The 15,120-nt window shown below is 42.4% G+C and overlaps 1 non-coding gene across 1 annotated transcript; it reads left to right on the forward strand.

Moving 5' to 3' along the window:
- Positions 1–14,518: 14,518 nt before the first annotated feature.
- On the forward strand, positions 14,519–14,609 carry trnar-ucu (transfer RNA arginine (anticodon UCU)). The gene is given in 2 exon segments: positions 14,519–14,555; positions 14,574–14,609. It is a non-coding gene; the product is annotated as a tRNA-Arg (tRNA).
- The last annotated feature ends 511 nt before the right edge of the window (positions 14,610–15,120 follow it).

Here is a 15,120-nt window from a genome sequence, read left to right on the forward strand (position 1 = left end):
TGGAATTCTTCTGTGTTTCTGTTTTTTGGTTCGGATTAGGGCAGCACAGTGACGCAGTGGTTAGCCCCACAACCTCACAGTCTCAGGTGCCTGGGTTTAATTCTGAGTACTGCCTGTGTGGAGTTTGCAAGTTCTCCCTGTGTCTGTGTGGGTTTTTGCTGGGTGCTCTGGTTTCCTCCCCCCTCCAAAGACTTGCAGATGATATTTAAATTGGCCATTGTAAATTGCCCCTAGTGTCGGTAGGTGGTCGGGAATATGGGATTCCTGTAGGGTTCGTATAAATGGGTGGTTGTTGGTCGGCACAGACTTGGTGGGCCGAAGGGCCTGTTTCAGTGCTGCATCTCTAATGGTAATAACTCATCGATTTTCTTGTTCTTCTCTTTTTTGATGCGTTTAAATAATTGTGGATCCTTCTTCAGGGTGTTTCCGTTCACCAGGAAGTTCTGACCTCTGATGATGTTGATCGTAATAAGCTTCTGATAGTTTTGGAACTGAGCAAACTTCCTTTGCTTGAGTCTGCAAGATGTAACTCAGTCTGACAAGGGAGGATTTGAAAGCCACCCCTGCATTGGAGCATACAGTTGTATCCATCCAATAAGAGACTGAGTAGAAGTGACAGTTCAGTCAGTCGAATGTAAGACTTTTAATCTCAGGGTTGTGAGTTTGAGTGCCATTCTGTTTTTCCCTTTTTTTAGGCTTCATTAGCAGAGAGTACAAGGAGTGTTTGAAATGAAATTCAACAACAGTCTGAGCAAGTCTTGCTTTGATTCAGGACTCATCTCTCTGCAGCAACTTGCGATGAAAGATTGAATTTTATCTCATTTAATTCTCATCTGGGGGTCCATGCGGCTCAGTGGGACTTCTGGCTGTCTCCCACTTCACAATCCATCAGTGCTGAGAAAGCAATGGGGAATATTACTCACATATTGTGTTCTGTAACCTTTCAGAAACAATTGAATGTATGTATTTTCTTCCAAAACAAGGACACAAAGACATTAACAATGTGGGACTGAAATAGCTCAGTTGGGGGAGTGTTAGATTGAAGATCTAAAGGCAATTTCAATTCTTTATGCGTCCCATGCTTTTGTTCTGATTTTCCAGTTGCACAATTTACTTTGAAATTATTTACCAAACACCAGTGGATTGGATTTGAGAAACAACACAGAGTCATTTACAGCATAGAAGGTGGTCGTTTGGCCCATCATGTCCATGCTGGCTCTCCCCGGAGCAATCGAGTCAGTTCCGCTCACCAGCTCGATCCCTTTCCTCCTGCAAGTTTCTTTCCTTCAAGTATCCATCCAATTTCCTTTTCAAATCATTGATTGTCTCTGCTTCCACCACACTCGTGGGTCAGGACATTACCACCCACAACATAAAAAAAATCCACTTCACCCAAGGATGGGAAATATTTATATCTTCTATATTTAGCTTATTCTTTATTTCTATGAGAAGAGAATGGCAGTCAACATGAAAGGGCACCCTTTGAGCAGAACTGATCTTTGAGCAGTAGATAAGTAATCAGTGGGTAGCAAGAGGTGGAGTGGGCCTTATTAAGGACAAAGAGGATAGTATATGCTCAGAGCTGCTGGGCAATGTTAATATATTTAATGAGTACTTTGTATCAGTGATCACTAAGGAATTGGAATCTGACAAAATATCAGCAGAAACGGAGAGAGTAGAGGCAATGGATAGGGTACAAATTGAGAGAGGGAGCTACTAAAAAGGCTGGCTGTGCTTCGGGTAGATAAATCACCTGGTCCAGTTGGCTTACATCCCAGATTGCAAAAGGAAATGCGGATGCAGATAACGGAAGGGCTTGTTATAATCTTCCAATCTTCCCTGGATACGGGGGAGGTGCCAGAGGATTAAACAGTGGCAAATGTGACACCCTTATTCAAGAAAGGGTGTAACGACAGTCCGGTTAACGACAGGCCAGTTAGATTAACAGCAGTGGTGGGTAAGGTTTCAGAAACAATAAACAGGGAAAAATCAACAGTCACTTGGAGAGGTTTGAGTTAATTAAGGATAGCGAGCATGGATTTATAAATGGAAGTTCATGCTTGACTAATCTAACAGCATTTTGTGATGAACTAACAGAGCAGGTTGATGAAGGGAATGCAGTGGATGTTGTTTATCAGGATTTTATGAAAGTATTTGATAAGGTGCCACATAAAAGGGTGGTTAACAAAATTGAGGTTCATGGAATAGGAGGATCAGTGTCCAATTTGATAGAAAAGTGGCTAAAGGACAGAAAACAGCGAGTCATATTAAATGGTTCTTTGTCAGACTGGAGGATAGTCGACAGTGGTGTTCCCAGGGATAAGTGCTAGAACCACTGCTTTTTTTGCTACAGATAAATGACTTGGATCTTGAAATATAGAGTAGAATCTCAAAATATGCCGATAACACCAAACCTGGATGAGTGGCAAACAGTGAGGATGATATGACTTGTTTGCAACAGGACAGTGATAGGATAGCAGAATGGGCAGACAGGTGGCAGCTGGAATTTAATAGTGATTGATGTGAGGTGAAGTATTTTAACAGAAGGAATAGGGAGAGACAATACATACACAATGCTCCAGTGGTGAAGAATGTGCAGGAGTAGAGGGACTTGGGTGCATGTCCATCAATCTTTGAAGTTGGCAAGACATATTGCGAGAGTGCTTAGCAAAGTAGATGGGATCTTGGGCTTTATAAATAGAGGCATTGAGTACAAAAGCAGGGGAATTATGCTGAACCATAATAAAGCTCTGGTTTGGCGCCAATTGGAGTGTTGTGTCCAGTTCTGCTCACCACACTTTAGAAAGAATGTGCAGATCCTTGAGAGGATGCAGAGGAGATTTACCGGAATGGTTCCAGGGATGGAGGATTATAGTTTCAAGGTTAGGCTGGAAAAGCTAGGGTTGTTCTGCCTGTATCAAAGGAGATTCAGGGGAGAATTGATAGAGGTGTATAAGGCTATGACAGTTTTAGATAAGTTGGCAAGGAAAAATTGTTCCCATTAACTATTGGTACAAGGACTAGGGACACAGATTGAATGTTTTGGGCAAGAGATGCAGCGGGAATGTGCGGAAGAACCTTTTTTACATAGTGATTGGTGATGATCTGTAACTCGCTGCCCATGAGGGTGGTGGAAGTGGAAACAATCGATGATTACAAAAGGAATTTGGATGGGCCCTTGAAGGAAATAAATTTACAGGGCTACAGGGATCGAGCATTCGAGTGGGACTGACTGGATCGTTCCCTGGAGAGCTGCCATGGACTCGATGGGGCGAATGGCCTCCTTTTATCCCACAAATGACTCAGTGACTCAATGACTCCAGGTCACTCGCAGAGTCAAGAAAACAGAGTGATGGATTTAACACAACATTATAAGTTATGTTTGTTTTGACAAAATGCAATAATAACTCGTCTCCACTCCTAGTATTTCTAAATCCCACACATTCACTAGAATGTGAACAATTATTTCCTGTTGTGTCTCTCTCAGATTTGTAAACTTCACTGTATTGGAGTGAGGTGACATCTACTGGCAGGAAACAAGAACTGCAATCAAGCAGCAGAAACTCCACAGTCTGTCAGGGTTAAAGAAACATTGCAATGTGAGGAAACAGCGAAGTGGTTTGATTGGGTAGATGGAGACATGATTCCACTTGTGGTGGTCTCCGAAGCAAGCGCCGGAAATATGAAATTGTCATTCATAAAAGAAATGAGGAATTCATGAAAAATGTAATTACGTAGTGAATGGTTAGAATGTGGACAGAATAGAAAGTGAGATTGGATGGACAGAAGCAGTCGAAAGGATGGCTGAGACAAAAGGTGAACACCCTGAAACGTTAACTGTGTTTCTCTCTCCACAGATGCTGCCAGAGCTGCTGAACATTTCCAACACTTTCTGTTATGATTTCAGCATTTACAGGATGTTGCTTTGATCGGAAAAAAAATGGATGAACAGCTTTTCCAAAGGAGCTAAAAATACATGTATTGTAAGTTGCTTGTTGGTCTCGAGATATGATTCTCGCTTTGGGTATGTAATTGGTTAATATGCGAGAGGTCCCGGGTTCAACTCCCGAGCGAGACCATTGTCTTTTGTGTTTTTAGTTGAAGGTCATCGATCGGTTGTGGCCTGACAGCAGGCGGAATTGACTTTCATGTGGAGCCTGTTTGAGGACCAGAGAACTGGATTCAAAGAGCCTGTCGACAAAATTGAAATGAACAAAATGGGCAGATCACCAAGGGGGTGTATGAAGGTGGAGCAGTAACTGAGAGCTGGATACAGAAACAATACGACTAGTATCTGGTATGGAATGGAATTCTTCTGTGTTTCTGTTGTTTGGTTTGGATTAACTCATGGATTTATTGGTTTTTCACTTTTTTGATGCGTTTGAAGAATTGTGGATCCTTCTTCAGGGTGTTTTCTTTCACCAGGTAGTTCTGACCTCTGATGATGTTGATCGTAATCAGCTTCAACTCACTGATAGTTTTGGAAGTGAGCAGATTTCCTTTGCTTAAGTCTACAACATGCAACTCAGACTGACATGTGGATCCATGGGAGGATTTGAAAGCTGCCCCTGCATTGGAGCATACAGTTGCATCCATCCAATAAGAGACTGAGTAGAAGTGACAGTTCAGTCAGTAGAACATGAGACTTTTAATCTCAGGGTTGTGAGTTTGAGTGCCATTCTGTTTTTCCCTTTTTTGGGGATTCATTAGCAGAGAGTACAAGGAGTGTTTGAAATGAAATTCAACAACAGTATGAGAAAGTCTCACTTTGATTTGGGACTCCTCTCTCTGCAGCATCTCGCTGTGAAAGATTGAACTTTATCTCATTTCTTTCTCAGCTCGGGGTCAGTGTGGCTCAGTGGGACTTCTGCCTGTCTCCCGCTTCACAATCCATCAGTGTTGAGAAAGCAATGGGGAATATTACTCATATGTTGTGTTCTGTAACCTTTCAGAAACAATTGAATGTATGTATTTTCTTCCAAAACATTCATTCTCAGTACAGAGAAAAATAGAGTATTTGATTGACTGTATCAGTAAGTGGGAAATGTTTAAAATATGTTGTGACCAGTGGAGAAATGGGATGAGAATATAGTGCCCTCTTCTGATTTCAACAGAGGAAGCATTAGTTATTTGGCTCTGTAGCTTAGTTGGCTAAAACCCACTCTATTAAGTAGAAGATCCTGGGTTCAACTCCCAGCAGAGCCTTATGTCATTATTAGCAACATGCTTTAGAAGTTCACATCTGCGTCTTGTGAGCTTGCACTCATAATTCAAGTTACATGATGTATTTCAGTCACAGGAGAAAACAACCTTTGTGAAGGATGTGAGTTTGGATTGGCTGTTCCTCCTTGTCCAGAAATTCAGTCCTGATATTTCAAAGGTAACTTCTTTGATAGAAATTTGTTCACCGTTCCATTAAACCTGGAAAACAGCTTGAAATTAATCTCACTGAAGGAACGTGTGACCGCGTTCTGTGTTGCAGAGTGTTTGTGTCATTACGTGTTGCTTTTAACCGAGACTGGGACATGACGCAAGTGGGAGAGTTTATCTGAGGTTTGGAATATTTGTCAGTCAGGAACAAGAAAAATCAAAGTAACCAAATAAGAAAACCTATGTCTCGTGGTTACCGAGAAAAGGTCAGAAGATATTAAACTTTGTTCTATTCAATACAACTGTGTGAACTTTGACCTTTCCTGCCTTTTATGAACAGTATTTGAAGTGTCTCAGTAAAAATGTTCAGTGTTGACGAGAGTGGGGTCTGGGTGAGCATCTGCTGAGTGTGATAGGGTCAGGACTGGATGCAGGAAGTTCTCTGACACTCTCTCTCTCTCTCTCTGATGGGTTGAGTTGATTTTCAACTGGCAGCTGTTGGTGTTTCGATAAATCAAGTTCCCTCCACTGATTTTTTTGGACAGACAGTGCAGTATAAGGATGTAAAAGGTTAATGCTGAAGAAAGTGGGATCAACCCCTCCCACTGTCAGAGTGATGATGTAACAGTCACATGGGATGAGGTTTGGGAGAAGAGAGAGCAGCACCAAGGATGCTAGCTTAGGAGGCTTGATGAGTGTGTATACAGTATTGAGTAAATTAGAAAAGAGTTCTTAGTTCTTTCAGCAGGAAATTTGTCCCGAAAATATCGAGAAACTCACAATTTTATTATTCAGGAGTCGGAACACAGATATTAACACCAAGTGACAGTTCTGGGTTCATTAACAAAACAAAGGTAGCGAATAATATTACTCACTGATTGAAATCCCCCAGTGAGGAGACAGTTAAACAGGTGATCTGTTGGGACATCCTTCGATCCAAGCTTTCAGCAGCGTTTAATCTCCCTTTTTGGTGAAATTCTCTGTTATTTGCAACTTCTTTTAATCCAGCTTTGATGGGCGAGTGAAAAAACTGAAAAATATTGAACAGTTCCATTCTTTCTTTTCTTCCTTCTTCCCGTCTTTCCATCAGTTTCGCCTTTCTGTCTCAGATCAATATAGTGATGAGAATCCCAATTTAATCTGTTGTTTCTGGTGTTTTATCCATTCCAATCAGAATTCAACATTTCAATCTAATCTATTTGTTATTCCACAGTGTCTCTCCATGTGTTTTATTCTGTTGCATTCTCTCACAGTCTGTTTGATGATAAATGTTATATCTCACTCTCCGTTCTGGTGAAGATCAGAAGCAGTGATATCTGTTTACACCACCCGACAAGTCGGTCTGAGGCTGTGCCTCGCTGATCATGTGGGGTTCGGAACATTGGAACAGGAGTCGGCCATTCAGCCCATCGAGCCTGCCCCGCCATTCAATATGATCATGGCTGATCATCCACTTCAGTGTCCTTTTCCCCACAGTTTCGTCATATTCCCTTATGTCATTTGTATTTAGAAATCTGTCAATCTCTGCTTTGAACATACTCAATGACTGAGCTTCCACAGCCCTCTGGGGTACAGAATTCCAAAGATTTACAACCCTCTGAATAACAAAATTTTTTCACATCTCTGTCCTAAGTGGCTTCCCCCTTATTTTGAAATTGCATCCCCTGGTTCTCGACTCCCCAACCAGGGGAAACATCTTAGCTGCATCTACCCTGACTGTCCTTTAAGTATTTTGTAGGTTTCAATGAGTTCACCTCTCATTCTTCGAATCTCTAGAGAATACAGCCCCAGTTTCCCAATCTCTCTTCATAGAACAGTCCCACCATCCCAGGAACAAGTCTGATGAATCTTCGTTGAACTCCCTCCATGGCAATAATATCCTTCCTAAGGTAAGGAGACCAAAACTGCACACAGTACTCCAAGTGCGGTCTAACCAAGGTTCGACAATTGAAGCAAGACTTCACTACTCCTGCACTCAAATCCTCTTGTGATAAAGGCTAACATACTATTAGCCTTTCTAATTGCTTGCTGCACCTGCATGTGAGCTGTCAGTGACTTATTGACATGGATACCAGGTCACCCTTATACTTTCTACCTCATTGAAGTACCTCCCTCTCTCAATTTGTACTCTCTCCATTGCCTCCACTCTCTTCACTTCTACTGATATTTTGTCAAATTCCACTTCCTTAGTGATCACTGATACCAAGTAGTCATTAAGTAGATTAACATTGCCCTGCACCTCTCAGCTTATTTTATCCTTGTTGTCCCTAATAGGCCTTAGTCAACTTCTTACTACCCACTTATCATTTACATGCTGCTCGAAGATTTTTGGGTTCCCTTTCATGTTGACTGCCAGTCTATTCTCATAGAAATAGATAACAAGCAAAGAGAAGATATAAGTATTTCCCATCCTTGATGAGGTGGAACTTTTTTATGTTGTGGGTGGTAATAACTTGGTCCACGAGTGTGATGGAAGCAGAGACAATCAATGATTTGAAAAGGAAATTGGATGGATACTTGAAGGAAAGAAATTTGCAGGAGGAAAGGGATCGAGCTGGTGAGTGGAACTGACTAGATTGCTCCGGGGAGAGCCAGCATGGACGTGATAGGCCAAATGACCACCTTCTATGCTGTAAATGGCTCTGTGTTGTTTCTCAAATTCAATCCACTGGTTCTTGGTAAATAATTTCAAAGGAAATTATGCAACTGGAAAATCAGAACCAATGCAAGGGACGCATAAGTAAGCAGAAGTGCTGAAATCCGGGATTGAACCAGGGAACTTTAGATCTTCAGTCTAACGCTCTCCCAACTGAGCGATTTCAGCCCCACATTAACAGTTTCTTGGTGTCCTTGTTTTGGAGGAAAATACATACATTCAAGTTTTCCAAAAAATTAAAGAACACAACATGTGAGTAATATTCCCCATTGCTTTCTCAGTACTGATGGATTGTGAAGCGGGAGACAGCCAGAAGTGCCACTGAGCCGCACAGACCCCGAGCTGAGAATGAAATGAGATCAAATTCAATCTTTCATAGTGAGATGCTGCAGAGAGGTAAGAGTCCTGAATCAAAGCGAGACTTGCTCATTTCAAACACTCCCTGTACTCTCTGCTCATGAAGCCTTAAAAAAGGAAAAAACAGAATGGCAGTCAAACTCACAACCCTGCCATTAAACGTTTCATGTTCGACTGACAGAACTGTCACTTCTACTCGGTCTTTTATTGGATGGATGCAACTCCAACGTCGGGGTGGCATTCAAATCCTCCCATGGGTCCACATGTCAGACTGAGTTCCATGTTGTAGACTCAAGCAAAGGAAATCTGCTCAGTTCCAAAACTATCAGCGAATTGAAGCTGATTACGATCAACATCATCAGAGGTCAGACCTACCTGGTGAAAGAAGACACTCTGAAGAAGTATCCACAATTATTCAAAGGCATCGACAAAGTGAAAAACAAGAAAATCGATGAGTCAATGCAAACCAAACAACAGAAACACTGAAGAATTCCATTCCAATCCAGTCATGTTGTTTGTGGTGTCAGGTCTCAATTACTGCAACAACTTCATATTCCCACTTGGCTATCTGTACATTTAGTTAATTACAGTTTTGTCGACAAGCTCTTTGAATCCAGTTGTCTGGTCCTCAAGCCAGCTCCGTTTGGCAGTCAATTCCACCTTCTGCAAGGCTGAAACCAATAGATAACCTTAATCTAAAAATGCCAGCAGCCCAGGGCTCGTCCGGGACATGAACCCGGGATCTCTCGCATGTTAATAAACCATACCCCCGACGCGAGAATCATACCCCTAGACAAACGAGCCACCGATCAGTTGGGTTTCTTTAGCTGCTGTGGAATTTCACTGGAACCCCCCAGTCAATCATCCATTTTTTTCAGATCAAAGCAACAGCCTGCAAATGCTGAAATAAAAACAGAAAGTGCTGGAAATGTTCAGCAGCTCTGGCAGCTCCAGTGCTGAGAGAAACACAGTTAACGTTTCAAGGCACTCATCTTTTGTTTCAGCCATCCTTTCAGACTGCTTCTGTCCATCCAATCTCACTTTCTATTCGATCCACATTCCAACCACTCACTACGTTACTACATTTTTCATGAATTCCTCATTTCTTTTATTAATGACAATTTTGTATTTCTGGCCTTTGCTTCAGACACCACCACAAGTGGAATCATGTCTCCATCTACCCAATCAAACCACTTCGCTGTATCCTCACATTGCAATGTTTCTTCAACCCTGACAGACTGTGGAGTTTCTGCTGCTTGATTGCAGTTCTTGCTTCCCGCCAGTAGATATCACCTCACTCCAATACAGTGAAGTTTACAAATCTGAGAGAGACACAACAGGAAATAATCGTTCACATTATAGTGAATGTGTGGGATCTAGAAATACTAGGCGTGGAGACGAGTTATTATTGCACTCTGCTATTACATCTTTTATAATGGACTCCAGCATTTTCCCCACGACTGATGTCAGGCTAACCGGGATATAATTCGCTGTTTTCTTTTTGCCTCTTTTTTTAAGTAGTGGAGTTACATGAACTACCCTCCAATCCATTGGAACTGTTCCAGAGTCTACAGAATTTTGAAAAAAGACCAGAAATGCATCTGCTATTTCAAGGGCCACTTCCCTACGTACTCTGGGATGAAGATTATCAGGCCCTGGGGATTTATCGGCCTCCAATCCCATCAATTTCCCAAACATTCCCTACTAATACTGATTTCATACAGTTCCTCCTTCTCACTAGACCCTATGTTCCCCAACATTTCTGGGAGGTAATTTGTATCCTCCTTTGTGAAGAAAGAACCAAAGTATGTATTTAATTGGTCTGCCATTTCTTTGTTCCCCATTATAAATTCCCCCGTTTCTGACTGGAAGGGGCCCACATTTGTCTTCACTAATCCTTTTCTCTACACATATCTATAGAAGCTTTTACAGTTAGTTTTAATGTTCTCTGCTGGCTTACTCTCATCCTCTATTTTCCCCTTCTTCATCAATCCTTTTGTCCTCCTCTGCTAAATTCCAAACTGCTCATAATCTTCAGGTTTGCTGCTTGTTCTGGCCATTTTATATTTCTCCTCCTTGGATCTAATACTTTCCTTAATTTCTTTTGTAAGCCACAGTTGAGCAACCCTTCCTGTTTTACTTTTGCCCAGACAGGAATGAACAATTGTTGTAATTCATCCATGCGCCCTTTAAATGCTAGCCATTGCCTATCCACTGTCAACCCTTTAAGTAACGTTCCCCAATCTATCATAGCCAACTCCCGCCTCATACCTTCAAAGTTTCCTTTGTTTAGATTCAGGACCCTAGTCTCGGAATCAACTCACTCACTCTCCATCTTAATGAAGAATGTTATCATATTAAGGACGCACTTCCCCAAGGGACCCCACACAACAAGATTTTGAACTAATCCTTTCTCATTACACAATACCCAGTCCAGGATGGCCTGTTCTCTAGAGTTGTTATACACCTCTATCAATTCTCCACTCAATCCCCTTTGATATAGGCCGAATAATCCTAGCTTTTCCAACCTAACCTTGTAACTAAAATCTCCCATCCCTGGATCCATTCTGGCAAATCACCTCTGCATCCTCTCAAGGACCCTCACATTCTTTCTAAAGTCTGCTGAGCAGACCTGGAAGCAACACTCCAATTGGGGCCTAACCAGAGTTTTATAATGGTTCAGCATAACTTCCCTGCTTTTGTACTCAATGCCTCTATTTATAAAGCCCAATATCCCATATGCTTTGCTAACCACTCTCGCAATATGTCTTGCCACCTTCAAAATCGATGCACATGAACCCCAAGTCCCTCTCTTCCAGCACACTCTTTAGAACTGTGCCATTAAGTATATATTGCCTCTCCCTATTCCTTATGCCAAAATACATCACCTCACACTTGTCGCTATTGAATTCCATCTGCCACTTGTCTGCCCATTCTGCTGGACCATCACTGTCCTGTTGCAGGCAGTTAATATCATCCTCACTGTTTGCCACTTCTCCAAGTTTGGTGTCATCGGCATATTTTGAGATTCTACTCTGTATTCCAAGATCCAAGTCACTTACCTTTAGCAAAAAAAGCAGTGGTTCTCGCACTGACCCTTGGGGAACACCACTGTCGACTATCCTCCGGTCTGACCAAGAACCATTTAATATGACTCGCTGTTTTCAGTCTTTAAAACAATTTACTATCCAAATTGACACTGACCCTCCAAATCCATGAACCTCAATTTTGTTAACCACCCTTTTATGTGGTACCATATAAAATGCTTTCGTAACATCCATTTAAACAACATCCACTGCATTCCCTTCATCAGCATTCTCTGATAGTTTATCAACAAATGCAGTTAGATTCGTCAAGCATGAACTCCCATTTATAAATCCATGCCCACTCTCCTTAATTAACTCAAACCTCTCCAAAGGACTTGATTTTTTTCCCTGACCTGTTGGTCTCGTGCTGATAGCAAGCTCACCATCGAGCATGTATTTGGCAATGTGACCGTCATCCATTTGGCCCAGTCAACAGAGTCACCGCTGACTCAAGAAGGCAAACATGCTGCGGATCCCTGCACGCTGGTGTACTTCTGCATTCGGCACTCTGCACTGCCAGGAGATGCCCATTATCCATCTGAGGCAGTGGAGGTGGAAGCTGTTCAGCAGCTTTTTTTGGTTTGTATAAGTTGTTGATGCTTCTCTACGATAAAGGGGGGTGCTGAGAACACAAGCCGAGTACACGTGGAGCTTTGTATTTTCTGTCAGTTTGCTGTCGGTTCACACTTGTCTTCTCAACTTTGACATGACAGCTGCAGCATTGGCAATCCTGGTGCTGATTTCAGTATCAAGGGACAGATTGCTGGTGATTGTTGATCGAAGGTGTGTGAAGCTGTTGACAACCTCCAAAGTGAGGTTGTCGATGTTGATGGAAAGTGGAGTCTCTACGTCCTGGCCCATAACTTTCATCTTCCTGATGCTGATCGTCAGTCCAAACTCTTTGCAGGCCAGGGAGAACCGATCTACAAGCTGCTGTGAATGAACTTCATTATGGGATGTCAGCACAGCATCATCAGCAAACAGCAACTCACAGACTAGGAATTTACCCACTTTGGTCTTGGCGCACAGTCTTGCCAAGTTGAACAGCTTGTCGTCAGCTCTGATGTGCAGGTGAACACCCCCATCTGAGTCATTGAAAGTGTACAATAGCAGCATGGAGAAGAATATGCCAATTATAAAGGATGTGATAACTAGACAGTTCGAAAATGATGATATGATTGGGCAGAGTCAACATAGATTTATGAAAAGGAAAACAGGTTTGAAAAAATTCTTGAGTTTTTTGAGGATGTTACCTATTGAACAGGTAAAGGAGAACCAGTGGATGTGTGGTATTTGCATTTTCCTTTGGTCCCACACAGGAGGTGAGTAAACAAAATTAGAGCACATAGGCTTGGGGATAATATTCTGATATGGATTGAGAATTGGTTAACAGACCGAAAACAGAGAGCAGGAATTACGGGTCCTCCTCAGGATGGCAGGCTGTTACTATTGGGGTACTGCAAGGATCAGTGTTGGAGCCACAGCTGTTAACAACCTATATAAATGATTTGGATGTAGGGATTAAATGTAATATTTCCAAGTTTGCAGATGACACAAAGCTCGGTGAAGTGTGAGTTGTGAGGAGGATGCAGAGAGGCTTCTAGGGGACCTGGAGTGGCTAAGTGAATGGGCAAGAACATGGAATATAATGTGAATAAGTGTGAAGTTATCCACTTTGGTGGAATAAACAGAAAGACAGAGTATTTCTTAAATGGTGAGAGGTTGGGAAGTGTCGATGTCCAAAGGGACCTGGGTGTCCTTGTTCCTGAGACACTAAAAGCTCTTCTGCAGGTGCAGCAATCAATTAGGAAGGCAAATAGTATGTTGTACCCACACGAGGGGTCATGAGTACAGGAGTAAAGATGTCTTGCTGCAATTGTATAGAGCCTTGGTGAATCCGCACTGGAGTATTGTGTACAGTTTAGTCTCCTCATCTTATGAAGGATATACTTGCCAAAGAGGGAGTGAAACAGAGGGTCAACAGACTAATCTTTTTTTTGCATTTATTTCATTTCATCTCAGTCTGTTCAGTTTGCTTACCTGCTGTTTTTTTTTTCAGGTTTGTACTTGCTGCTGTTCAATATTCAGTCCGTTAACACCTAATCTGTACTAATGCTTTGTCTTTCAACACACCATTAACATTTTGTTTGCCTTTGCTGATGGTCAGCAATGTGGCCTTGTCCAATCTACACCTTCTCCTTTGTTATCTCTTGCCCCACCCCCACCTCACTTGCTTATAACCTGTGACTTTTCTAATATATGTCAGTTCCGAAGAAGGGTCACTGACCTGAAACGTTAACTCTGCTTCTCTTTTCACAGATGCTGCCAGACCTGCTGAGTGTTTCCAGCATTTCTTGTTTTTATGTCACCAGACTAATTCCTGGGATGGTGGGATTGTCTTATGAGGAAACTGGGCCTGTATTCCTTAAACTTTCGAAGAATGAGAGGTGATCTGATTGAAACTGACAAAATTCTTACAGGGCGTGACAGTGTGGATGTAGACAGAATGTTTGCCCTGGTTGGTGAGTCTAAAACCAAAGGACATCGTCTCAGAATAAGGAGTAGGCCATTTAAAACTGAGATGGGTGGAATTTCTTCACTCAGACGGTGGTGAATCATTGGAATACTGTGCCCCAGAGGGCTGTGGCAGCTCAATCATTGAGTATGTTCAAGACAGAAATTGATAGAAATCTTGATACTCATGACATCAAGGGATATGGGGATAGCACGGGAAAGGGGCTTTGAGGTAGATGATCAGCCATGATCGAATTGAATGGCAGAGCAGGCTCGACGGGCTGAATGGCTTCCTCCTATGTTCCTCTGTTCCGAAGAGAGTTGGCGCCAGCGTGCAGCCCTGCTTTACCCCACTGCTGATCTTGAAAGCAGCTGATGTTGCTCCATTGTAACTGATGGAACTGTGCATGTTCTCGTGGAAAGAAGAGATGATGCCCAAGAGGACAGGAGGGCAGCCTATGTTCCATTGCAGTTTGAAGAGTCCATCTCTGCTGACAAGATCAAAGGCCTTAGTGATGTCGATCAAAATGTGTGAGGCTCTGTGGCGCAATGGATAGCGTGTTGGACTTCTAAATAATGGTTAACAAGATATTCAAAGGTTGTGGGTTCAAGTCCCATCAGAGTCAGATTTTGGACCAGAAACAGAGGAGCACAACGGAACAACAAATGAAGAAATGCGCCAAAAGCACAGACTCTGAGAGAGAGAGGAGCAGAGCAGGGGAAAAAAAAATCGAGAAGTGACGTCACAATGGAGAGTGAGAGCAGGGAATCAGAGAGCCGATGGGGTGAGTTTACAGGATTTGGTTCTTGCTTTGGTGCAGTGGAAGGAGCTGTTTGGTGAGGATCTGGTAAGCTGTGACATCACAGGCAGGCAGGTCGTTGATTGGTTTGGAAGAACCGACCTGCTTGATGCACATCTGGTAAGAGATTAAGGTTCATTTCAGTTCCAACGCTTAAAATAGTAAACAAACTCGTGGTAAGTTTAATACAGTAAAATGAATAATTGAATAAAATATTTAAGTAGTTAATTGAAACACGTTAAGGATGACAGAACAGGTGATGTGTCACAGCTGCAGCATGTGGGAGCTCCTGGATGCCAGTGTGATCCAGGGCAAACACGTCTGCAGTACGTGTTTG

This window comes from Heterodontus francisci, unplaced genomic scaffold (assembly GCF_036365525.1).
Source record: "Heterodontus francisci isolate sHetFra1 unplaced genomic scaffold, sHetFra1.hap1 HAP1_SCAFFOLD_337, whole genome shotgun sequence".
Lineage (NCBI taxonomy): Eukaryota > Metazoa > Chordata > Chondrichthyes > Heterodontiformes > Heterodontidae > Heterodontus > Heterodontus francisci.